At 39.7% G+C, this 26,151-nt stretch overlaps 1 protein-coding gene across 1 annotated transcript in view; it reads right to left on the reverse strand.

Moving 5' to 3' along the window:
* The window catches only part of LOC103762223 (bifunctional heparan sulfate N-deacetylase/N-sulfotransferase 3), a 136,143-nt gene extending 110,527 nt beyond the window's left edge, over positions 1–25,616 (reverse strand). The window contains exons 1-2 of the mRNA XM_029964061.1: positions 25,534–25,616; positions 22,028–22,164 (exon numbers count right to left, since the gene is read on the reverse strand). The gene's annotated coding sequence lies outside the window, so the exon portion shown is untranslated. The remainder of the gene's footprint in view (positions 1–22,027; positions 22,165–25,533) is intronic.
* Between the last annotated feature and the right edge of the window lie 535 nt (positions 25,617–26,151).

Genomic DNA, 26,151 nt, shown 5'->3' on the forward strand with positions numbered 1-26,151 from the left:
CAAATGTGTTGTGCCCTTCTCCTCGAGGCCCCCAAGTTCCACCTGTGACAGCAGTTCAGAGGCCATCACTGCCTGACCAAGATGCTGCAGGCCAAGAGCAGGGACCTACAGGAGCAGCTCTTTTCTATCCATGGCTGTGGATAATAATTTCTTCTTTGCCATTTGGAAACTACCTTTCATGTAGCAGTTCTTTATCTTCTATTCTCTCTGTGAGGCAGCTCCAGAAGTCTTTCCCCAGAGGGCTTATTTTGGAGCTCTCTGACTGTTCCCTTTGGTCTCCTCTGGATTCCCTACAGCCTGCACAGATCTTTTCCTTGCAGTGCAGTGCCCTGACTCTGGATGGGATTCTGCCCATGTTGAGCAGAGCAAAGGGATCACTGTGCACCTTTTGTGAGGGGCACTGCCTACCACATAATTCCCACTACACCAAATGCTTCCTTGATAATAGTCTGCCCTTGTTCTCTGTGAGTGCTCTAACTGCCAGGGCTTTTTCTGATGAGCAGATTTCTGAAAATTCAGCTCCTTTATCTTCAGGGCAGACTTCATATCTGCTATGGATAAAATCTTAAGTTACTGATATAGAATCAAAAATCTTCGTTTTATCATTTCCATTGCTTCACTTCTATTTTCATTTGTTTCTATAATTTGAAGATTTTAAAAGCTTTATTTTAAAATTTCCTTTATTTTCATGCTATAGTTGCTGGTTTTAGTTCAGACTCAAACTACAAATGATTTTATAATTCTGAGGTATTTCATGCAATGTGGGAACATAATATATGATGTGATTATATACATTCAGTTACTTGTGTATTTGCAGAAAAAGGCAGCTAGCTGTGCTTGTCCATATTCATTCTTTAGAAGCCTGTGACAACATTTTAAATTGGCTTTACACTAAATTGTAGTTCTTTCTTCCACATTAACTTTCTCTTAAGCATGTTAAATAAGAGAATACAAAAATACAAATTAAGTTCAAAAAAGAGCATAAAGTTAACATAACCTTTCTCAGCAGTTACACTTTTTTGATGTACACTTCCTACTCTAGTTTTTTTTTCTGTAAAAAATTATTTGGAAACAATCAAATAGGTAGACAAGCTGTTAATGGAGAGTGCTGTATCACTAAATAAGCTTTTTACTCAAATCTATCCTTAAACATGACCAACATGCATTCTTAAAAATACTGACTTCTATGGACTTTAATGGATTCGGTGCTGATTTATTCCCCTCAGGTCCCTCCCGGTGGGCACTGGCACACCACATCAGAGAAAATACTGACTCCAAATGCACACAACTCTGTTTAGCCTGAAGAGAATGTAACAGTGATTTTGAAGAGTGCAGGTCACAAACTTATTTGATTCTTGTACTATAATGTCTCTATGAAAAGGTAACTGCTTGAGCCACTGCTTATTCTTGCTGGTCATCTATAATCTTTCCCAGGCACTCTGTCAAAGCAGATCCCTGAGGCTGCTGTAGAAGACCAACGTCTTTCCAAAGCACCAATGGAAGCAGGAGGTTCCAGCTCATGAGAACTCTGGTTATTAGACACTTGACTAAGTCATTGGAAAGTTGGGAGCTCGGCATGAGGTTCAGGCAAGGGCAAAGTAATTTCGGTAGGATTGATGTCCACATACTGAGAGTGGGAACAGCAGCACTGCCGAATTCCTTGGTGGTAACAGAAAGATTCTGAGTGGGAAATCTGCACTGAAGCATAATGGTAAAACTGACAACAGCAAAAACCACAGGTCTATTCCAAATGTTGGAATGAATCCAAGCAGAATTTGCAAAGGAAACTTGCAATAACTCTCAAACGCTCGGCAATATGTCTTAAGTGAATGATCAAAAACATTACAGTCATTACTGCTTCTCATTTTGAGAAGAAACTGAGAGACCTTGCAAGCAACAGAAGTTGAAAACTTTCCCTCATACAAAGTAAGTTTGAGGAATTCAGGAAACTTCTTTTCTAGGCAGGAAGATGATAATGTATCTGTTTTCTATTAATAATCAATGTTTCACTGTTTTACCTGCTGCCTGTATGGGGCATGCTGGGTCAAAAGCTCTTCAGAGACAGTGTTTAGCTCTGTGGCCCATAAGATGAGACAGATTCTTGCATTTTCAGGTCTCCTGTGTACAACATCCAGGTTGCTGGGGAGGAAAAAAAAATCGCCTTCCAATATATATGAGACTAATTCTCAGCTGACAAGGATTTATATTACATAAATAAAACGCATCAAAACTGGGTTGGAAAACTCTCTGGCAGTTTCAAATGAAAGCCAAGAATTAATTGGACACAGAGACAAACAATTTTTCCATTCGGAAGATGAATTCCTGCAAGTCAAGGTTGAGTTACATTTAACATTGCCTGGAGGATTTTCATTTCTGGGAGTGTTTGCCTGGGATTTATAATAAAGACTAGGGAGAATATCCTCGGGTTCTGTTTTCCTGAGATTTTTATACAGTGTCCATCACCGTGGTAGCTGGTTGATGTATGTGAGCCATGGGGCTCTTCTGATTCAGATGGCTCATTATTCACCATAATGACTCCCAGATTACATGAATGGAGAAGCAAATCTTGCCCCCTTCTTACAGCAAACCATCTTTTCTGGAGTTTGGTCCAGTCAGAGGAAAACAGTTAAATCATGTCTTTGTTGGCAGTTCTGTAGAGAGATCTAACTAAACAATGCCCGTGACGTGTCAGTCCTTTTTAAAGAAGAGAATTCGTGCCTTATTTAGAAACTTCACCTCAACAGATCTCTGGAGTTTAAAATTTTGCCCTTCCAGATAATTAAGAACAAAGTCCAAGTAAACATAAAAAGAGAGTTGTGAAGAGAACCCTCTTTACCAAGCTTTCCACCACCAGCAATGCATGCTGTCCCTCTGCCTCCACACCTGCTGGAAGACAGGAACTTGTATTTTAAAGTCTGCTGCAAAAGTAGTAGCACAGAATGCACATGAAAAATAAGAAATGAAGCAGAGACAGACAAGTAACACCTGAACTAAACTCATTAAATTATGGGAATCATCCATATGAAAAAAACCACCACCTTTATTATTTAATAGGAATGAAAATATGGGAAAATCCAGAGAGTGCTCTAAAATCTACAGGGTCTGAAGCTATCACTAGGGTAAAACTTCTAGTAAAATCTATAAATACAGAATTACTTGGTGCTGTGTGCTTGATAATTATGCATGATTTCATATACCACTGAGATTTTTTTCTTATTCTACTGTGGAACAAATACTTATTCTGTTTCTTCACGTGTTCCATTTTCAAAGATGTGCATATGTTCTCCCATATCCCTGACTCCTTTTGAAGCAAGAATCACAGATAAAATGTCCAAATCACCCTAATTGCTTCCACTTACTACCTTAACATACCATTACTGTAATACCAGATACAAATCCTGCAGTTATAAAACCATTGCTGTTTTCTCCAAAAGATCCAGTGTTCTGGTTTTGCTCACCCGTCTCTTGTTCAGAGAAGTGCTGCCTTTCAATAAATGAAAATCAGTAATTTTATTCTTATCTCCCTGCATTTACTATCAGTATTGAGCAGAAATGGAAGCTTAAATTGCCTCTTGAAGGACACAGAAAATCCTCAAATGGACTGGAAATGGGAAAGCATCCAATGCTCTTCAGAATAGAGCAGCATCTTGTGTCCACGCTGGGCAGCAAGTAGGTATTTATAAGTCCATTCTACTGAAAGAAGATTAGGACAACAGTCATGTTTAATACATTATGTGAGATGAAGACTCAGGTGTTACTAATTTCCTAAAGTCTATGATTAACTTCAGATACTGGAGCAAGGAAATAAGTTGGTACGAACTGAACAGGGATCTTTTCCCATCAAAACACAGGATGACAGAAAATGCAAAACCACGAATGAAAGAAATTACTAAATGGCTTTATAGAATTCCCCTAAGGAAAAAACCAGAGCTGAAATGCATACAGCTAAACAGAAAACCGAATTTAAGTTTAAAATAAATCTATCTGCTCATGGTACATCCATCGGTACAGCAGTTTTGCTGATCTGATCAGGAGCCTGTAAGCAAAATTGCTCACGTATCACAGGTTAACAGAGATTACCAAAAAGAGCTCCAGGTCTGTGACTTTACATCAACTCATAATTCAAACCATCCACCTACTTTATTAAAGTTGACTCATTGGCAAGGCTGCAGCTCCTGCTAATGAGGATAGAAGGCAAAACAGAGAGAAAATTATCTGGAGAGAAATGAGAATCGTGGGCCAGACAGAAGGAGGGGGAAAGGAAAGCAAAATGCTGGTTAAGTGTAAAAGGCAAAAATCTACCATGAAGTGAAATGAAACTCCTGTCTGGGAGAAAAGCAATTTAGCTTTATGAACAGCTGCCTCACAGAGGGTCAGGCATATGAGCAATTAAAATTAAACAAGTTGATTTTAATATGCCTTAGTAACTGTGATTGATCTCACAGAGCTGCTGTTGACTGTACATCAAGAAACAATTTAGGATACAGTTTAAAACAAAGTTTATAATCCTCCTTTAATGGATTTTAGTACCTCAGGCAGTACAGTGTTCTAAAAATTATTAAAATGTGCCCTGTCTCTGTGTAATCAATAAAGCTTCCCACTGTAAGACTGGTGCAGTTCCAGGGACTCCTCATGCCTGGCCATGCTGTGTCTGTAGAATTCCAAATAAGTCATCTATCATTATTTCTATACACAGGATTCATTAGACACCTCATCCTTCAGCTTATTAGCACTGAAGTCAGCCAAACAATCCAATCCAGAGGTCACCTTTTAACAAATACAGACTTCACCCAAAACATACATCAAAAACCCTAAAAGACATATGTTGAAATACAGTAGCAGGGATGGACAAAAGACTGATGGACACATTGGAGATGTGAACTGTAAAGTGCCTACAAAAGGAAATTGGGAGAATTCATTCTGATTTTCCAGGTGAAGTCTACAATGGCAGGTTAAGAAACAGGTCACACATCTTATTAGGCAGGAGAAGGAAACCCCACCTCTCTGACCATCCAAAAACCTGCACACTCCTGAAAGTTCATTTGTTATTTTAAAAATCCGCTTTTTGTTGTGTTAAAAAAAATCACGACTGATTTTAAATCAGATTCAGGTTTGGAGCTTTTTATAGGGAAAAGAGCAACAAGTAAATGTTTGCCTATTACATGGATAAAGAGCAACTCAAAACACACTACTGACATTAGATTAAAGGCAAACCTGAAGTATGAATTTTGAAGAAAAACCCCTTCTGACACCGGGCTATTACGACCTGAAACATCAACTATCTCAATAAAAAAATCCCGCCTTCAGTTTTCAAAGAAAATGCAGCCAGTACTAACACCTTTGGTGTTTTATTAGTTACCATCACCAGAAATTTTCTGTTGAAAAAATAAATAGAAAAAATATTTACTAACCCATCCTTGGAGTTCAACCCAGCAGCTTTGGGCCTTGTGCTGCCTCTCCAGAGCTCTGAAGTGGCTTTGCTCAGGGCAAGAACGTGCGTGGAAATGCACTTTGGGTCAGCGGTGTCCCAACTTCTACACAAATAAAATTCACATGAAGTGATCACAAATACTCCTCTATATCACTTACTTGGTTCTATCACAACATGTCTGTCTGTCTGTCTTTTTGTTTTTAATGGAGAAATCAAAATGAACCCTTCACATGTGACTGGAGGTCTGAATACTAGATAAGGAAAAAAATCTTCTTGGATAAAAGCTTGTTTTCCTTTCCCACCAATCTAAATGTCCCTTCCATAGCTTTTATATCTCAAACTAAACAGCACCTGCGTCTCCTTCCTATTTTGTCTGCTTCCAAAATGGTGTGATTTTTCAGTACATAAAGCAAAGTTGCTGATATGAAGATGAAGTATCCTTCAAATCCCCCCATGCACCTTCTGGCACCACAAACACTCAGATGTGCTTGGGTTTAATCTGATTCTTTCCTTGTATTTGTCACAGAGCAAGTTATTCTTCTAACCAGAATACTGAAAGCTCCCAGATATTTTCCTGCTTACTGGGCTACAACTTTTGTTTTTCACAGCTGCAGATTTTCCTTCACCAGCCTTATCTCTCTGCTGTTCTTTTATCAGAGTGTTCATCACACATTATTGTCTGCAGTTACAGGCAAAAAGCTCTGGTTTCCTGCAATAATTTCATAATGATGAAATGGATCCTGCTGAGAAACACATCACAAGGAGATGTTTTCAGGACCTTGTATCTCCAACCTGCGGGAGATCTGGTTCAGTATTCCTCAGTAATTACTGTAATCTATATAAAATCACACATAAAAGCAATGATAAAATGGAACACAAAGAAAAAAAGATTTAAATATGAAAAAGTGGCTGGCCTAGAGAAGCAACTGTTCTCATGCTGCCCAATTAGGCAGCTCTAACAGTAAATGAGATGTTGAGGGGCACAAGGAAAAGCTAAAGTTCACAATAAAGTATAAGATTCTTTCAGAAAGATCTAGCTTGAGGCAAGGAATTTATCTTCAATTACCTATTTACACTTTATTCCTTTACTCAGAGTTTTGGCTGCCATTATTACACAGAGTTTAAGGAATAACTGAGATTTCGACAACTCTTGAATGATAAATCCTCTGTGAGAAGAAAGAGTCCTTCCTGACCCTCACCCATAGGCCCTGTTTTCTATGGGCCAGGTCTCTCTCAGCTTCTTGAAAGGATAAGAGGCGTGTTAGAGGCCAAAAGCTCCTATTCCCAAGTCTTTCAAACCTTTAGAGATGATGATTCACACTTTCCTGAAACGGTGTCCCAGATATGGACCTTCCCTTAAAGCCATGTGAGAAATTCTCTACAACATCCAAACCAGCCCTAAGTATGTTTTTTCCAGGAGTCTCTCATCTCATTTTGTATTTTTCATTCTCTCTTAAAGTCCACGTACCTCTGCCTCCCTCATTCTTCTAATTGTATTAATTATACATAAAGAAAAGACATTCCAGTGTTCTGCTCATGCAAAATCATTCTTATGTTCAAAATTTAAAGGTAATTACAGTTGACAATTTCATTTCCTTTAGCATAATCATGGAAATTGAGTCATGAATTCAGGTTTTAATAGCTCCTTACTCCCCATTAGAGCTTCCTCCTGATGAAATACCACTAAAAACATCCTAAAAGGAACTAAGAAACTTTTTTTCCCCCTTTTTTTGGTTATATTCCCACTCTGGAAGAAGAAGAGGGAATGTTATGTCATTTAGGTGAACTATAACTCTGGTCAACCAGAGTGACTAAAAACATACAAGTGAAATGAAAAATACCACAAACCTTAAAGCACAGAACACTATTTTTGGCCTGAACCTGCACATTTCCCATTGTGTGCAGTGAAAAGAATCTCTACTGACAAATTGCAGGGTTGTTTCCTTTAATTAAATATAGGTTTGAAGTAATTAGCCCTGGATGTAGGAAATATTAATTGGTACTTTTATACCAAAACAACCAGTGATAATAGTTTGTATTTCTACAGCACCTTCCAATTGGAATTGGGTAACTAACTCGTTAATTAAAATAATTAGTAATGTTTCATCTAACTTAAAGGGAGATAGATACATTTTTCTTTATTCTTCATTACATATGCAAGATTTCATGGTGGTGTTTTTAACTACATAAAATTTTTATCTGTTTTCTTTTCAGAAAAAAAGTAATTCCTGTGTGTAAAAAAGCCCCATTTAAATACTGTCACTGATAAACCACTTTAAACTGGAAAACTCCAGGATTTCTGTCATCTAAGTCCATCTTCTTTAGCTACTTCCCTGACATGCAGGCATTAGCATTTTTAAGAGCACTAAAAACACAAGCTGGTCATTAGCCACTTGAAAAATCAATTAAAAGGGGGTTTCCAGTATGATAAATGCTAATGTTTTGGGAGCAATTCCCTTAACAGATAATATAGAATTCTGTGAGGAATTAAAAGTAAAATGGAATAAAAAAACATGTTTCAGCTATTTAATAACTTCTTAATTACTCTCATTTTACTGGGAAAATAACAGGTAACAAATAACATTAAGTTCTTATATGAAAGACATGAAAGACAAATTATATACATTCAATTATAATTTCAAGTTAAAATAGGCTATTTATACACCAAGCCTAAATCGACTGAACAATTTAATCACTTAATTTACAAAGTCATTAAAGGTAATAAGAACAGTGGCTTATACTGTCATGAAATCACAACTGTCCACACCATTAAACTCCTCATCTATTTCTGGCCTAACAGAAAATTATACAATGATTGAAACAATAAAAAAGATGAGCAAGAGCATGACAATATGTTTGTCCAGTACCAATCTGGCTTTTTTAATGTAGATCACTAATGATTGATTTTCTCCACTTAAAGTAGTTAATTCTCAATTTTTTTCAGCCTGTTGCAGTGCTTCCTCCCTGCCCTTTGCTCAGGGGAGGTGCAGAGGCAAGAGACAGCCAGGTCACTTCTCATGGCAGAGGACAGTTCCTGAACCCCAGGCCTTTGGCACCAGGGATCATGAACCACATTTGACTCAAGTTACTGCAGCTTTCTGGGAGACAAAAACTGATGATGCTGGAAAAGCACTCTGGGTACCTGCTGACAGAGGGAACTCTTGCTCATAAATCTGATTTATTAGTATGAGTTCTGACTGAATTCTTTCATGTCAATGGGTAGCAAGTTGTTCTCCACCATCTGAGCTGACTTTCAAGAGCAGGAAGCAGACAGAGATTCCAGCCCAGCCACCTCTGCCTGTTAATCTCAGGCAGCCTGGACTGGAACTCTCAGGCCCATCTCTAATAACAGAGGCTTTAGCAGATGCTGAACTCTGAAACATAATGAAGAAAAGCCTCTTGAAACTGGGACCACTCAAATCATCAGACCAAACTCTTCCTCAGTGCCTGGAGGCTCATTCCAGCAGCCAACACCTGAAAGTTAAAGCCTTTGTGAACAAACCTTTTCACACATGTGGCTGAGGCACTTGGACTGTGGGAGCTTCACTTCTCTGATTATCTGCTGTTTAAGAGTTTAAGAAAATGTTTTTTGTGATGGTATGAAGAGTAGTAGCATTTTTATCAAGGGAAGAATGACAAACTGAGATGAACTGAGGTTTTGTCAGAAAAAGATGATACCCACTTCACACTTCTATAAGATAAGTGTAAATTAATGCACTTGGAGTCTGACTACATACAGCTTCAAGTCACATAAGTATGTGGACACACGCATGTACACACAGCACAGGACCCTTTTCTAGACAGAAATATTATTTTTCAAGGCTGAGAGGTAAATAAAAGCATTATCAAATCCTTTTTCCACAGAATAACTGTCACTAGCATAATGTTTACAACACCTAGAAAGAATATTAGTGAACTGAGAGAGATGGCACTGCCCCTTTGATACTTTCATTACGGGGAGAAATACAGCCTGCAGGGCTTTGCTGCAAACCCTGCATTCTTTCTCCAACCAAGTACATATCGATTTTTTGGAAGTCTGATTATCAGTAGGTGAAAAAGCCCCACACAGTGGATGATTTACCCTCTCAAGGATGCATAAGTTATCCAGAAAATGATACTGATTATTCTGTATCACCACCTGCAGTTCCCAGATTTGCAATAGGGCTCTCAGAGAATTATAATATTGTTTTAAAGAAACAGATTAAACAAATATTTGTACTAGTAATCTGAATGCCCACCCTTCAAGTATCACACATTCTATCTCTCTACCCACAGCAGCTGACCTTTCAATGTGCTTTCTCAGTCCCTAAAAAGAGAGCAGAGTGTATATGTTGCCCATTGTCCAGATATTAACTCAAAAATACATTTTCAATCCCACTAAATTATTTTACACAATAAATCCCATGGTTAAAACTAAACTGCAGCAGAGGAGCAGCACACTGACTGAGTAGTCAAGCAGCAAAAGCCACAAGTCTTTACACCAGCAGGAGCTACTCACTCATTTCTTTTGTTGAAGGAAACTTTCATGAACAACAAATAAAAATAATGAAATAAATAAATCATAAATTGGATGGCAAACCAAGACATGTTCAGCAGGGTTTGCCTATATGTTGAAAGACTCTTTTTATCACAGTTATAGCAAGACATCCAGTTGTCCTGTAATTCTCCTAAATCCCCCTGGAGTGTTTTGATTTGTTTGTGTGTTCTTGGAGGTTTTTTGGTGGTTGTTTCGCTTTTTGAATTCAAGCCTGATTAATGTAATAACAATAACTGACTCAAGTAATGGTTTTATACAATCATTAGGAAACAGTCAACAGACCCCAGTTCTCAGTTTCCACTTCCAATACGTAAGAAGTTTCATTTAGAGAATGAAATGAGCTTAAATCAAACTGATAGGAGCTCCGTGAATTCTAAACTTTATTGTACAGCATAATGTAGCAGAAATTAAATTACTTTCTGTTGACTGTATCATTAGGTCTCATTATGCAGTTCTATCATATGTAACTGGAAAAATCTTATTTAATCCTTACTAAATACGACAAAGACCTCGAGTGAACCATTTTAAGTTAAGATCTTCTGATCAGAAGCCTTCATGTTAAAGGCACAGAGAGCTTTGATATTAAAGAAGCTGTCTGTGCAAGAATACTTACATACTAAATGAGATTATTTCTACCCCAGAACTCAACATCACCAAAAATGTTTTATGAAACTAAATTCTCAGATATCTAATAAAATATAGAAGCAGCTGTGTCTTTAAAGTGATTCTGCCCCAGTGCTCCAGAACTGAACCAGGCTGCTGTTAACTGACATACTCCCTTCGATACTGGTTCCACAGCTGACAGAGCACTGGGAGCAGTGCTGGGATTTGGGTTTTCCAATTCCAGCTAAGTGCCTCAGCAGAGTACAACAGCCACCAGAGCCAGCACAAGGAAAGGAGTAGGCCTGTGGATTGGGAACAAAAGTGCTCCTTTCAGTAGTAGTGAACAATGCAATGGGCTCAGCCACAACATATCGTTTCACCCAAGGATCAAACATCACAAGTCAGTTTTGTCTGAGCTCACTGGAGTCAAGTGCATTTGCACTTGGCTGAGGATTTATCTTCAGAAATTCATACTTCTAAAAATATAAAACTCAAGGGTAGATACACTATGACAGGAAGAGGTGCCTCTTATTCCTCAAAGCAGTCATGGCCCTTGGCTCATCAACAGCTTTTGTCAACAGCTACAGGTACTGCTCAATAACCAAACCATTCTGAAAGGCTGGCAAAACAGCTTCCACCAAGGACATACTTCCATTCCCCTCCCTCCTCTGATATTCTGCCGCCTTCTCTTTTGCTCCTTTACCCTGTGCTATATGATCCCATCCTGCTCCATATATCCCACCTCCTTCCCCTTGCACCAGCTTTGGAGTTTGTCAGATTCCTCGCTGAGTTGGTTCAATTTGCTAAGCCTGCAGAAAAAAAGGCCCAGGAAAATTATTTACACACACATTATTTTAGCTTCCTGCCAGGTTAGGGAGCTGTCAGTCTCCCAGAGGGGTGTGCTAAGTGGCAAAGCTTATGTAATGGAAGTGCCCAGAGCAAGTGCACAGTAATTGAGGGGGGACTGCATGTGTGTGTGTGTGAAGACAGAAACAATGCAGTGCTGGGAATGCTCCCTTTGGCAAAAGTGAGGCATAAATGGGCTTGGAGACATACTCAATCCATAGCCTGAGGCAAGCAGACATTTGGTGTCTTGTTTGGACTGGTCTACAGCAGTCAGGCATTTATCCTTTGGCCTCGGTTTGTATTTTGACCATAGAAAGGCTTCCCTGCCCAGCAGTTCCAGTGCCACACTACCCCTTTACCACAATCAAAACATGACACATATGCCCATCCTGAACGAGGAAAAAGAAACAATGGATGCTTCTTTGCAATTTCAGCACAGGTCTTTCTTCCAGTAAAAGGCATCAAACAGCATTCACCAGACCTAAGGCCAGTGTGACAACTCCAATGAACATAAGGAAAGAGATAAAAATAAAAGTACGCATTTTATTGGTTTCAACGTAGCATGTTCCAAAATTACTCCTCCAGGATGCACAGAAGAGCGAGCAGATAACACACTGCTAGAAATGAGAAAGCAGAGAGCACAATGTGTTTCCCATTTCTCGAGCAATTACAAGCAGGCAGGCTCGGGGCAAGGCTTTTTACAGCGTTAAATGGCTACAAAAGCAGTCTGACTTTGCTGCCCCTTGTATTGGGCTCTCCTGCGTGCCTGCCTCAGCTGCACATTTGTCTCCCTCCACTTCCAGGACCTCCTACAAGGACAAGCTGATTGAATAGCTCCCTGCAGCTCTGACTTACCATCCTGCATTGGAACAAGCAACTGGATGTGACACGACAAGAGGGTACTGCAGAAGATTCTTTGTACTTCATAGCCTTAAAGCCACTGGTGCCTGTCCTCACTGCAGTCCAGATCCTACCCCTCTGATGCACTCAAAGTCATGGGCTCTGACAGTGCTAAAGGCAAATTCCACCAATATCACTGGAGCTCCCCAACACATCCCAAGGCACAGACAGATCATATTTCAACATTGCCTGAAGGACCTCATCAGTTTTAGACAATTGAAAAGTGAAAATTCCAGATTATTTTCCAGATTTTTTTGTTTCTCTTAAGTGTTTGTTTGGTTTTTTTATACTTACAGTTATCTGCTACAGCCCTCTTTATCAGCCACAGGTTTCTCTGATTCTCTTTATCTACCATCTATTTGCAAATCAATGAAGGGGAAGCTGGGATGACTAAGTCTTCAACTCCTTGTGTGATGTTTTTTATGGTGCATAAAATACATGGATAGACTTTCTAATCAATGAAAAGGTATAATTCTCTTTTTTGTTTGCAGTTAGATACGCATAAGTGATATTTAAATACAGTAATCCTCTAGGACAAGATTCCAATTTGCTGAGTGTACATGTTTCAAAAAAGAGCACTTCTAAAAATCGTGTTACTTCTTTTTAACCCCAGTGGAACAACTTGCTAACAAGGCTTAATGAAAAGCCACAGAACTTGACCCCAAGTGACTTACATCAAATCCGGAATCTGCTGCCACTGAAAAACTCCTGTTGTGTATAGTAACTTTGGTAGATTAAAATTAAGACTTAATTGTGAAAATGCAGTTGCAAAACTTCTGATTGTTTCTGGTAAACCTTTATCGTTGATGCACACAGAAAAACCTACATCTCTGCTTCAGTGTTAATAGATGTTATATGAAATTCCTCTAGCTGACAAATCTTCTACAAATCTGAGTTAAGGGCACAAGAAAGGGATTTTTGTAACAAAACTAAAGAGCTAACTTTGTCTACTGTGGCACCAGTATGAACTTATGATACTTGCAGGATGATAATTTTCACAGTGGTAACACTATCAATGCTCTTAGCAACCTTTCCAGTCCCTTGAGAGTGCTTTCACACTCCTAACGTGTTACCAGAGCTGGAGCTGTTGCAGCATATGAAATGAATCTGCAGGACAAAGGTCCTTCTTACTGACGCAGTACAAATCAGGACCATTATATAAAAATGCTTTCTGTTACAAATATTATTTTCAAAATATTTACAAATATTTTGCAACGACGTAGGAGCAGAGGCTCAAAAAACCCTGAAGGTGACCAAGTGTAACATCCCAGCCCTGGAGACACAAGCTCAGGGGGCTCAGCCAGGAGTTTTACTTTTTTAAATATATATATAGAGTTCTTTAATACCTTCAGATAGTGCCAAGAGAATAACCCACACACTTGTTCCCAAGAGGCACCTGTACTGATAATTTAGAGGAGGAAAAAAAGGGAACCTGGCAAAAGTTCAAAAGGGCACCACACAATCCAGACAAAACATTCCACCACAGTACAGACCCAGCACACATTAATCCACAACGCTGAAATCAAAATCCAATCCCCCCAGCTTTAAGCTACCCAAAGCATCAAGAAAGGAGCAAAGAAAGAGAAGAAGAGGGAACAAGAAGAGAGAAGGAGGAGAAAGAGAGGGAGACAGACTCTGTAGTTACCGTCAGATCCCTGTGGCAGAGCAGCTCTCAGGTGTCGGATGGGAGGGCCCGGACCGTGTGGGGAGCACAGCCTTGGGTCTGACCTGCTCTGGGCCCTGTGGCCTCCCCCAGGCAGGGCCTCAGAGCCTCTGGCCACTCTGGGGCTCCAGGGCAGGGTGAGGGGCACTGTTCCCACTGTCCCTGCCAGGCTGGGCTGGTGAGGGGCTCCAGGAGCTGTGGGGTGTTCCAGTGTGGGCACTGTTCCCACTGTCCCTGCCAGGCTGGGCTGGGTTAGGGGCTCCAGGAGCTGTGGGGTGTTCCAGTGTGGGCACTGTTCCCACTGTCCCTGCCAGGCTGGGCTGGTGAGGGGCTCCAGGAGCTGTGGGGTGTTCCAGTGTGGGCACTGTTCCCACTGTCCCGGCCAGGCTGGGCTGGTGAGGGGCTCCAGGAGCTGTGGGGTGTTCCAGTGTGGGCAGTGTCCTCACTGTCCCTGCCAGGCTGGGCTGGTGAGGGGCTCCAGGAGCTGTGGGATGGGGAAGTTTTCCCCGGCTGTTCGTGACTGGCAGCTGCTCCGGGGTTTCCCTATGTGGGCTCCAGGGGCTGCCATGAGGGACACGACGCCATTTCACCTCTGTGAGCTTTGACCCATCCCTTCCCCTCCACACACACACACCCACCCACACACACCCCCATGCGACCCAAAAATTACCAATCCGGTGTCTCACCTTATGTATGGGAAAACTGCATTACTGCTACCAGCTTCCTGTACTAGAAAACTTCAAACTGGACAATGAAGTATCTTTAACAGTTTACAATAAGGAATCACAATGCCTTAGATTCATATAGAAAGTGTTACTGCAGTTAATGCAAGAGCTTAGAAACCTAACCTAATAAAGAAATGCACAGCTGTGGTATTAAAGGCAGAATTCACCTCTTAACACGAGCTGTCTCTAAAGTGTGTATCTGCACTCTGTTCAGACATGGCGTGATTCTGCTTCACAAACTGAGACTTCTCTTTAGGATGCCATTAACTACAGCCTAAAAATGTTTTTTTTCTTCATTTACTAAAAAAGGAATGCAGATGACAAGCTCAGATACAGACATAATCCATGCCTACACATGGGCAGCTGAATCCTGTCTTAATGTTGTAAAAAGTTTTGAAAAGAGAGTGTATAATCAAGATTTTTTGCTTTAACATTTATACTACTTTGAGATTTCATGGTTTGCTTTGATATAAAATCAGAATTGGTTGTTGAAGGGAAGGCTTTCATGTATTCAAAGTAAAGAACTTTAATTATAAAAAAATTGTTAGCCTGGGTTTGGATTAAAAACAGGTCAAAGGCCATGAATTAGGTCCATGGCTGAATACCAGGTGGGAAACAAGATGGGACATGGTATTGCACTGCCCACATACCTGGTCATGATTAATTTTGTCACTGGGTAACTAGAAATAAGAAGCAATAATATTTAAACCAATCTACTTATAATATTAAGTTTCAATGAAATTGAAATTCTAATGTGGATTAAAGAAAACGTTATTAGGGAAGCAGAAAAAAAATAGGTAAGAGTTCCCTCAGGAAAATAAGATTCAGACTGGAACACATGCAAGCTAATACCTGGAGAATGAAAATCCAAAATAAGGATAATTCAAGAGATGGGAAAACTTGGAAATCAGTAATTTTGAAATAAACCTAGAGGTGATAGTGGGAAGATAATTAGACCTCTATTCACAACGCAACGTGTAAGTCTGAAAGGTTAATGTAATTTTGCGTTGCGCAGAAGCACACATTATATAAACCACAAAGAACTAATACTTCCCTCTCTACAGCCTGGCTATATCTGACATATTGCCTTGGGTTCTAAGAAACTCGTTACTGTGATTTAGAAGAGTAACTTATGACACTTAATCTCAATATATTTTAACAACTAGGTTCAGATGACATTTCTCAAACAGTTTTATGAGGATTTTGTCAACTTTAATAAGCTGTATGCCAGATAAAACAGAATGACTGCATGATCCATAATGACTAACCGTGTTTTCCATCTGATTTTAGTCTATTTTGAAAGTTTTTCAGGCCTAATTCAAACTTTGCTAATTAACATCTCTATAAGGCAAAGGTATCAAACAGGATGCAAACGACCACCTTTCTAACAGAAATGCTCTCTTGCAAATGTCATTGCTGACACTGTATTTGCCAGCAAGTGAGGATCAAGAATGCAACAGATCAGTAATGGCAGAAGAGGAAATGGATAGAAAATAGTTCCTGTTGTTTTAGAATTCTGTCAAAATTCTTTCAGCTCTCACAGTTTCAAAGTGCGACACAACCAAAAAGACTATTATTAATTGGAGGGAAAAGGCTTTTCTTTGCCTTCTGCATCGATGACTGCGGCAACCTTTCCTCTTCTGATGTTCTTAATAACAGATACAAACAAGCAGAAATCTCTGCTGAAGCTGCTGAGCAGTTCTGCGAGACCACACCTAGGGTAAAGGAATCAGTAGGTCTTTATTGATTTATTTCTGCTTAGGTACTTGGTACTTTGATATGACTCACGGACAACAATACCCATCAAACAGTCTGTTGAAAAGTTATTTTCTTTTCTGGGAAAGTTCCTCACCCAGGTTATCAGCATCAACTTTCCTTTTTCCCCTCAGTCTTCAAGAAACAAAGCTAGGGCCAACTGTATTATTATCAGTTCCTCACCGCTCTACCTCTTCTAGCAATCCAACCACTGCAGTGACTACTTCAGGCCCTTACTCATATCTCTGGGAATTTTTGAAATTGCTATTATCCTCTGGGAACTGAATAGTAAAATTTGAAACAGTCTTTCAAAATAATTTGAAGTGAGACTTGCTAAGTTCCTAAACTCAGGGTGCTTGTATGTCAGAATTTTAATCCCTGGGGGGTAGGCTGGCTGGAAATTTCAACATGGCATTGATTTTCTCTCTACAGAAGCGAAGCTTCTGTTTGGATCTGCAGCCTCTACCCACACACATTTGAAAAGTAGATGATTGTAATTTTCTAGCTTAAGAGCAGTTCTATAAATACAACCCAACATTCAGTTTTACAGAAGATGATGTGTCTGGAAGAACTATGTGCGCAAGTGTTCTGCTACTGTGAGTGAGTCTTGCTGAGAAAATGGCACCAGAACTCATATTTTCTGTAGCTTTCCAATGTGTCATCAGAAGCCCTTTCAGCCAGGGATTGTGCCATGAAAAACGAACACGCTACACAATCAAGCTCAAAAGAAATTGTCAAATCAGCGGTTGATTTGCGAGATGAGCCAAGGCTGATGTAAAGCAAAACAAACATTTTTTATCCCTGCTACTTTCAACGAAGCAGGGAATTACACTGCACAACAACACAGAGATAAAGGGGTAAATGCTCTCAGCTACACAACTCCCCAGCACTGGGCTCACCACAACACTGGCCACTGTCTGGCCAGCACAAATCTTCTCCTGTGCCACCACCTCACGGACACATCTTCATTTCCCACAGAGCAGCACAGCCCCAGTTCACAAAGGGTTTTCCAGTTCTCCTTCACTGAACATAACCTTCCAGCTAAAATCTCAACTGCCTTTTAAAATGTTAACTGCTACCAGTGACACTAAAGAGTATGCTGCTGATGAAAAAAAAAACCTAAACCCACTTCCTTAACCAGGATATATTAGCTCTAATGAACATGTTGTTCTTAACATGGCATTTATTTGAGGAAACTGAGCTGGCTAATTGCACAAAATGTAAGGGAAGATATTTAGTGAAGAGGATTGTGTGACATAAGTGAAATAAATCCCCCTAATCAAATTTACTTTCTTTCACATTTTGAGGAAAAGAATCAGTAGAGCATTTTTCTCTTCTTACTTTTCTGCCTTCAAAAAACTCCAGTAGAAGCTAAAAAGAGGTTTCCTTTGGTATTCAGAAGATTTATTTTGTCAGGTAACTCCAGATCATGGATATTTCAAGGTATTTTCTCAATAGAATTCCACAGCCAGGGCTCCTGTTCATCCCCATCACTATTCAAAAGACTGTCCTATTTCAAAATCACTAAAATCTTTCAATTTATTGTCTTTGTACCATGAACTGATTCAGATGAAAATGTGGAAATTCAGAAGTGCTGCATAAAGCAGTGCCCCTACTGGTATTGCTGTTGAGGAGTAATAGCCAAGAGGTTTTTCTCTAGGCTTTTCTACTGTGCTACCCTGGCTGACAAGTTTTCCTGAGGGGGAAAACCATAACATAAAAGGGGAAAAAACCCTCCCCAAAGTATTTCCATCCCAATTAACTGACATTTCAGATTGCAGCACACCAGTTAAATACTTTGAATATGAAAGTTTGAAAAACGAAAAGAGTTTTACAGACCACTAAGGCCATGTGTGTTGGTTTCAAGCATGTTGGTTCATTTTCTCTAGTTAAAAAAATACACTTGGATCAAGAGAACTTTGGTTATTGCTTCCTGAAAGCAGCTGAAACAAGGGAGAAATGCAGATTTCCACATGCAGAATATGGAAAGGGAGGTTGCCCAAGTCCAGGAGCATTGCACAGCCCATGGAATGTTGATTACCTGTGGTGCCCAGGGAGAGCCCCAGCCAGGCTCATCAGTATGCAGGTGACACTCAGGCATGCCCAGCTCTGCAGTGCTGGATCAGGGCTGCAAAGGGCTCCACAGCCCCTAATGCTCCTCAGATATTCTGGAGGAGAAACCCTGTCAAACCAATTATCGACCGAGATCTCCTCAGATTGTTTTTGGCACTGATTTATTAAATGAGTTTGGTGTTCGTCTCCAGCAGGATGTTTCCAAGCAAAATTTTGTGTCTAACTGAAAGCAGATGCTTCCCAGCACTTTTTCAGGAGAAAGCTCTCTTTTTGTTTTTATTTTATGGAAAGAATTTGGTGTTTGTTGGGTGGAACAGAGACAGTTTCCTACAGGATATGCAGGAAAATTAAAACATCCAGATTTGCCAATTCAAAAGGTGGCTTTCTGTTTAGCATATCCTTTCCCTGACGTTGGGGAGCAGTCCTTGCAGGAGAACTGGGCTTCCTTTCTGACCTGGTCCTGGTTCAGCACTTGCCAAGTCCACACAAAATCCCACAACCAAGCAGTGATCAACAACACACACCACCCAATTTTTTTCCCCCACTATTTGAGCCCTTCACTGAGTTCCCTGTGGCCAAGGCAGTGATTGGCAAAGGTTTCTTTGTGTGGAAGTAACTTGGTGAAAAGCTCAGCAAAACAGGTTATGTCTTCCTGAAAACCCTTTTTCCTCTGTTATCCTGACTCAGATTGGTGATTCTCATCATCTTGACACTACAAGGGATGCTTTCCATGTCTCTCTTACATTTCTACATAATTTATTCACATACACATACAATACACACAACACAGTGCAGGTGGAGGCAAGATTGCTCCTTTTGCTCTCTGATACAAGAGGAAAACAGCACAAAATATAAACATGTGACAGCCTAAGGAATAAATCCTTCCAATTTATTATCTCGTGCTAGCTTTGAAAAGCATACTGAGGCCTGCCCAAACCGTGCCTGGAAATTGTTTGGGAAGGTGTTAGTCAGCTTGGATCTAACCCAGGCTGAGTGTCTTTTGTCAGTTCAACAGCCTGAGTTAAGACAGAGTCTGTGGTATCCAGTATCCAAAGCTATGCTTCAAATGACTGAAACTAAAGTCCAGGCCACATACTGCTCCTCCTCCAAACTCCTAAGTCTCATTTCATCTCCTCTCAGTCTTAATTTTTCACTAGCCCCCTGACAAAGCTCTGCTGCACGAGACTGGCTTCAGTTTGTAGATCCTTTCCACCTAAGCACAAACATTTCTTACATAGCTTTCTCCTGCCTCATCTGTCAGAGGGAAAACTGAAAACTCTCCTCCTTTTCCACTCAAAGTCTCCTTCAAACTTTAGTTTCCTCCAGTGCTGCTCCAACCTGACCATACCCCACCCTCAAATGCACCAGGTGAAATGCCTAAAAACCTTCAGTGTTGTATTTCAAACTCCACCAGAGCTGTGAAAGGTTGCTTAGTAAATACACACAAACTTACATGTCCTAGGCAGGGCTTGTCCTGAAACAAGACATTATAGACTGGATACACAAAAGACTATTCACTAAGGGACCTGAGGAGAAACTTCTATGTGTACAGCAGAAAACCAGTCAGTGGAACTGACTGACAAACACAGCAAGAGGGGTTCAATATCTGAGTGTTTTGGAAATGAGTGACATTAAAAGGATGAAGTAATTACATAAAAGAGTGGAATACAAACAAGAGAATGGTAAATGGACACACAGAATATGGACAGGATGTGCTGTCTTTCAGCTCCCGAGATGTTCCACATAATCATTTACTATTAGCTCTAATTGACTTGGATGCAACAAAAGCACAATGAGACATTTCTGGAGGAGTAAAATGCACACACTGCTTGGTATCAGCACAAAAGCAGCACGACTACTTCAGGAAAGTCATGGCTTGGCAGCTGATGAAAAGAAAGGAGGAGAGAGTTATTGTCTGCATACTTTTCTTAAGCCTCTGTGGTACAAATACCTCACACAAACAACGCCACCTACCTTAAGTGACCACCCCAGGGATAAGGTAATTGAGTTACCTTATAGAGATCAGCACTTAATTAAAGGTCAAACTAAATTGTACTTGGAAACCTCAGCAATATGTTCAAACTCATTCCTGTGCCAGAAAGCTGCTATTGGATGTGGCTCCCATTGTGCTCTTTACTGCTTTTCATAATCCTCACCTTCTGCTGACCATTTAATCATCACATTTCTCAGCTGAACTCGACATTAATTGATACATCTTCTTACACCACCATATTTTAATAACTCAAATACCAATTTTTTACTGTTAGCCTAGCAACGTAATAGAAAAAGAGGACAGGAAAACAATATACTTCTTGAAAACAGAGCATGGTGTGTATGTTTGCTCATAACCTGTCCATCCATCACTGTACCCAGTGAGCACTTATTACCAGTTATTCTCATGCTAAATTATGGTGGGTTTGATGACATGTAAGTATGATTTAGCTTTCGTGTTACATGTGCCTAAATATTGTACAGGGAAACAACATTCTTTGTGCAATAGCCTGAAGATATATATGTCACTACAATAACAAAAGCCTGAAAAATTAATCCTACAAATGAGCCTTGTGTCCAATGAACTCTGATTCTGAATATGAATGGGAGGTACTGATGTTAAAAGTAGCAAAATTAATAAAGAAGGTTAGCAATAAGAGACAAGAGTGTTAATTACATATCACTGAAGTTTATGAACCCATTAGTTTTCAGCATTTCAGCAATTTAAAGCCAAGGCATATATTTTGGAAACACAACATTTTAACATTTAAAACAAACCTATATTTAACCTTTCTAATTTTTTTTTAACTCCACTTTTCAATTTTAACTCCCAACACTTTGAACCGGATATTAATGCATTCAAACCTAGGACTGTATGTAAGTAATTCCAAGCATATAAATAGATTAATTCTTTTAAAGAAAAAAGGAAAACTTTTAAAGTTGAATCATAAATACTTACTGACAGTTAAGAATACCTCAGTGTTATGTTCTAGAAGGTGCACAAATGCACTTTGTGTGAACTCATTCAAAAGTCAGAGGATTTCATCTATAGCACAGAGCTGAGATTCAATCGTGAGCAGTAGGAGCAGTAACTGGATAACCAAATTTGATCAGAGAGAACTCCCTGAAAGACAAAACTGTCCCTACTATTTGGTTTTGGCTGTTGGGTGTTCTCTGTCAAGTCCCTGACTGCAGCATGGCTGCTGCAGCTACATGTGGCGTGTCTTGCCAGGGTACAAGATGAAAAGGCAACCTTCCAAATGTGAAGATGAACTCAGTGCAGGCAGAGAGGGACAAAGCAAGGCTTGGACCCAGTTTCCTATTCTAAGAGCCCAGGGAAGCACAGCTGGCTGCAAGTATCACACCCTGTGTCACTTCCTGGGCTTGAACAGGACCTGCTGTTGCACAGAGCGGTGTACGGGCTCTCTGAATGCCGAGCAGGAGAGAAGACAGAGCAAAGCAGTCTGGAAATGCCAGTTTGACATTGATTTTGTTTTACTTACGGCTTGAATTCTTTGTTTTGAAAACGTCTGATGTCACGGCCCCGCTGAGCCTGGCAGATACAAAGCACGGGGCATCCCCAGGCAAACAGCAGCAGATCTCGGTGTCACAGGCAGACAGACAGGTACTGAATGCAGCCCTTAAAACAGAAATCAATAGGTTTGACTGCACCACCATCCAGGTTAATGAATATTTATTATTCCCTACTGATGCTTCTCATTTTAGCCTATTTTGGTTTTTTAAACAAACAGGAAACCTGCTTGTTCAGGAGTCTTTGGTAATTTAGATACAGTGCTTTTTAAACAGTTATAGAAAACCTCTGCCATGCATATCATCAACCTGTAGGCACACACTGCGTTTGTATGTACATGTCCATCAGGAGAAATTATCTCAGTTTCAGTCAGTTGTGGAATGACTTGCTGTGGTTGGATCAGTAGCTGAACTCTAACAGTTCGAGATATGGCATTCTATGCACTGTGATAGAAAATAAAATAATGACATATCTTTAAAAATGCTTTTAAAAATTATTTTCACCCATTTAAATTGTTACTTCAGAGCTGATTTGGGGAAACATACAGCAGAGAGTTGGCAGGTCATTTATTTCTCCAGTCTCTCTATATAATCATATAGATTAACTGTTAACAAGGTACCAAAAAAAATAATAAAAAATGATACATTAACTAGTCTGGTGGCTTGGGGAGCTACTCCAGCAACCTGTGCTGCAGTTCCGTTTCCTACACTGCCCCATGGCACACATTGCAACATATTTCACATCATTCAAGCTGAGCTTCAATGAATTCTTAAATGACTTATGGAAATCACTGTCAATAAAAGGCCTTTCTGGAAAGCAACTCAGTTATCCACAAATCTGGGGAGGATCCTGAGGGAGACAAGGGAACCAGAGCACACAGGCCTTCAAAAGATCAGCCCAAGGACCTTCTTGCTCCAGCACTTACTGCAAATAATGGAAGCCTTTCCTCTCATTTCTGTAAGCTTTTGTGTCACACACAATTACCATAATTCCAGATGTTTTCACTCCCATTGACGTAGGTGTGGCCATGACTTTGTCCAAACATCCCACAGACTGACTCCACCTAGACAGAGCCTCATCAGGAATTACAACACAGGATTAAACAATCTCCACATTGGTTTCCAACACTAAGTGTTTATTCCCTGAGAAACACTGTACTACTTTTGAGAAACATCACAACCAATAATCTTGAATTTGACACAGACTTTTTTTTTAAAGCTAAAACTTCCTAATGTCTAATGCAGCAGTACAGTAAAGAACCACTACAGTACATGTGAACAGTGACATGAGGAAGTGCCATAGCCCAAACCAGCTTTTAGACTATCTTATGCTTTCAGAGCCACAGTTATGAAGCTGAGATTTTTGTGTAGTCTGCAACATTTGTAAAAAGTTTAACATTATTGCAGCTGTTTTCTGTCCAGGCTTACAGTGTTTTTTCCATCTGCCCCAAGGTGGAGTTCATTTGAATGCCATCTTCTCACCCTGGCAAGATCCTCAGCGGCTGATCAGTGCATTATAATGCAAGACAAATTCTGGCTGTGATTATATAACCCTGTCCTACACTTGGGACAAAAATAATAAGGAGAACAGAAAATGTATCTGCTGTATTCTTCTGACTGTGCCAGTTTTTTTCCTAATGGTCAGTTATGCAAGGGTCCCACGGGAATCTTTCATAGTCATTTCGCTACAATGAACATAGTCAGCTCAAAAGACTTTTTTTTCCCCACCCCAAGGAATCATAAAAATGAGAGATGCCGGAGTTGCTAGGTCACCTTACCCTTTCTTCTGCTATATTCTACACTTCAGATTATGTTCCATGCAGTATTATTTATTACTGGTCTGCCACTGAAAGAATTTCTGTGATTTAGATCACTGAAATCCCATGGGAGGGAAGTGGCCAGAAAATTATTTACTTCAGATAACAATCTAGTTTATGCTCCTTGATAAAACAAAACATTCACATAAATACATTCATGTCAACAGTTTCAGTCAGAAAAGATTGTGGTTATAAAGTAGTTCTTTGGCACTGTTCCCATTCTGATGGTTTTTGGATCTGCTAGTTGTCTTTTTTTTTTTTTAAACAAGGTCAAGGAGATCATAAATGTGAAATAAATCAAGAAATTATAGCAAGGTTTTGCTTGAAAAATGGATTATCAGTGAGTCACTGAGTTAACAAATACCATTTGGAATGGAGGGCAGATAAAACTCAACTGATTCAAATGCCAAATAAACTGGTTCTTACTGCAATAATTTCTTTATTACTTTTATATTTAAAGAAAGAGCTAAGTTTCTCTATTTTCCAATAAGAGCAGAAATGACTGTGTAAGGTATGAAAAGATAACCAGATTAGCAGTTGGCAATATTCCCCAAGATTTTTAATATTTTTGGAAAATGATGAAACAGATGGAAAGGCTGTATGACTACAGGTTGAATCCAGTAACAGTGGAGGAGGTAGATCATGCCCAATTAAAGAGAGATCAAAATTAGGCTACAGGACTCTAGAATGGGAACATTTGTGAGAAATGGAGAAGCTTTCATGCTGCAGCCACTAGTTCCTAGTACTGCACTAGGGGAACTAGGAACAACCTTTTTAGGTTGGCCTTGCTTCATCAAAGTGAGTTAGTAATAAAGGTCCTTCCATTAAACAACATATATTCACCAAGTTAGTTCACAAAAATTCTTCCACTGACAAATACTGAATGTTTTCAAAAGAACTCCTCCATTTTATACTCTACTTTTTATTTCCTTTCTCAGCAAAACACCAAAATCACAAATACACAAAACCATTTCCAAATTGACTTTGTGCCAAAACTGAGAAAAGTAACTTTGGTGCTCAACTTTGAAGAACTCAAAAACTTAAAACTTACCTTTTATTCATCATAGTGACACACATGAAGCGGTGTTGATTTATTTTGCATAAAATTAAGGCTTGCCAAAATTTAAATAACATTTTTAAAGCAGAAAGTGCTCAATATAGAGCACAGAAGAATGTTTTCAAACTGCTGGTTGCATACACAGATGTCAGGATGGGCTATTTATGCAATCAATTCAGTGACAATGGAACAATATTAAAATATGCCATTTGAGAGAAATGCACCAGGGGCCTGCTTAGCAAGAGTTCTGCACTAATGAAGTTGCTAAAACTAGTTGGAATAATTGGCTATTATCTTTTTCTATCAGCAAAGCTTTGGAAATCTCAGATGAAATCAAACACTGAAACAGTTAATTCACTTACAGGAAAAATTCCAAGCTAAAGATTACCAAAGCTGGCTGTATTTTTCAGCATCTCAGGACTAATGTGGTACAGGGATCTGCTGATGGCTCTAGACAAAACAACTGCCAGTGGAGTGCTGACTCGGAACTAAATAATACACTGAGAAAGAAGCAATAAAGCTGAGATGAAACACAACACCCATATGGACATCAGCTGCTCCAGTCACAAGAGAATTACCCATTAAACCAGAGAAACTTGCTTACCTTCTCTGGTGCTGCGAAGTTTAATAACAAATGTTTGTAAACAGTTCTTAGATGGAGGGGATGAAAACTGCCATGAACCTACAAACAACACAAAAGGAAAAAGTATTTTATTGACTTGCACAAAAGCTGAGGTTGCAACATTACTACTTTTAAAGTATCTGGCATTAGTAATACAAAAGCAACTTCAGTGAAGAACCTGAAAAATCCGTGTGGCTTACTATAATTGGAACTTCATTCCAAATTTCAAGTTTCAGCTCTGAGATCTGCAAACTACAGCAAGTGAAAGCAGTTTGGGTATTTGGCAGTAATTTACTTCCAACTGCACTTGCTCTGAACAGCACCAGTCAGAACCTGGGCCTCTAAAGCACAGTGCAAACTATATGGGGAGTGCTTACAGCCCACTCAAAGGTAGCACAATAATGGGAAGAAAGGGAAAGGGAAGTCACTGAGAGTACAAGTGGAATATATACCTAAGTGCAGAGCCCCAAATCATTTCAATGTTTCATTTCTGAAGTGAAGAACTGCTAGAAAAAAAAACCCCTTGCTCAGTCCAGACAGACTCCAGGGCCTGTCACAGCACAGTGAATCTCTGGGAAATCTGGAAAATGGACAGAAACC

This window comes from Manacus vitellinus, unplaced genomic scaffold, assembly GCF_001715985.3.
Source record: "Manacus vitellinus isolate BGI_N305 unplaced genomic scaffold, ASM171598v3 scaffold_69_pilon, whole genome shotgun sequence".
Lineage (NCBI taxonomy): Eukaryota > Metazoa > Chordata > Aves > Passeriformes > Pipridae > Manacus > Manacus vitellinus.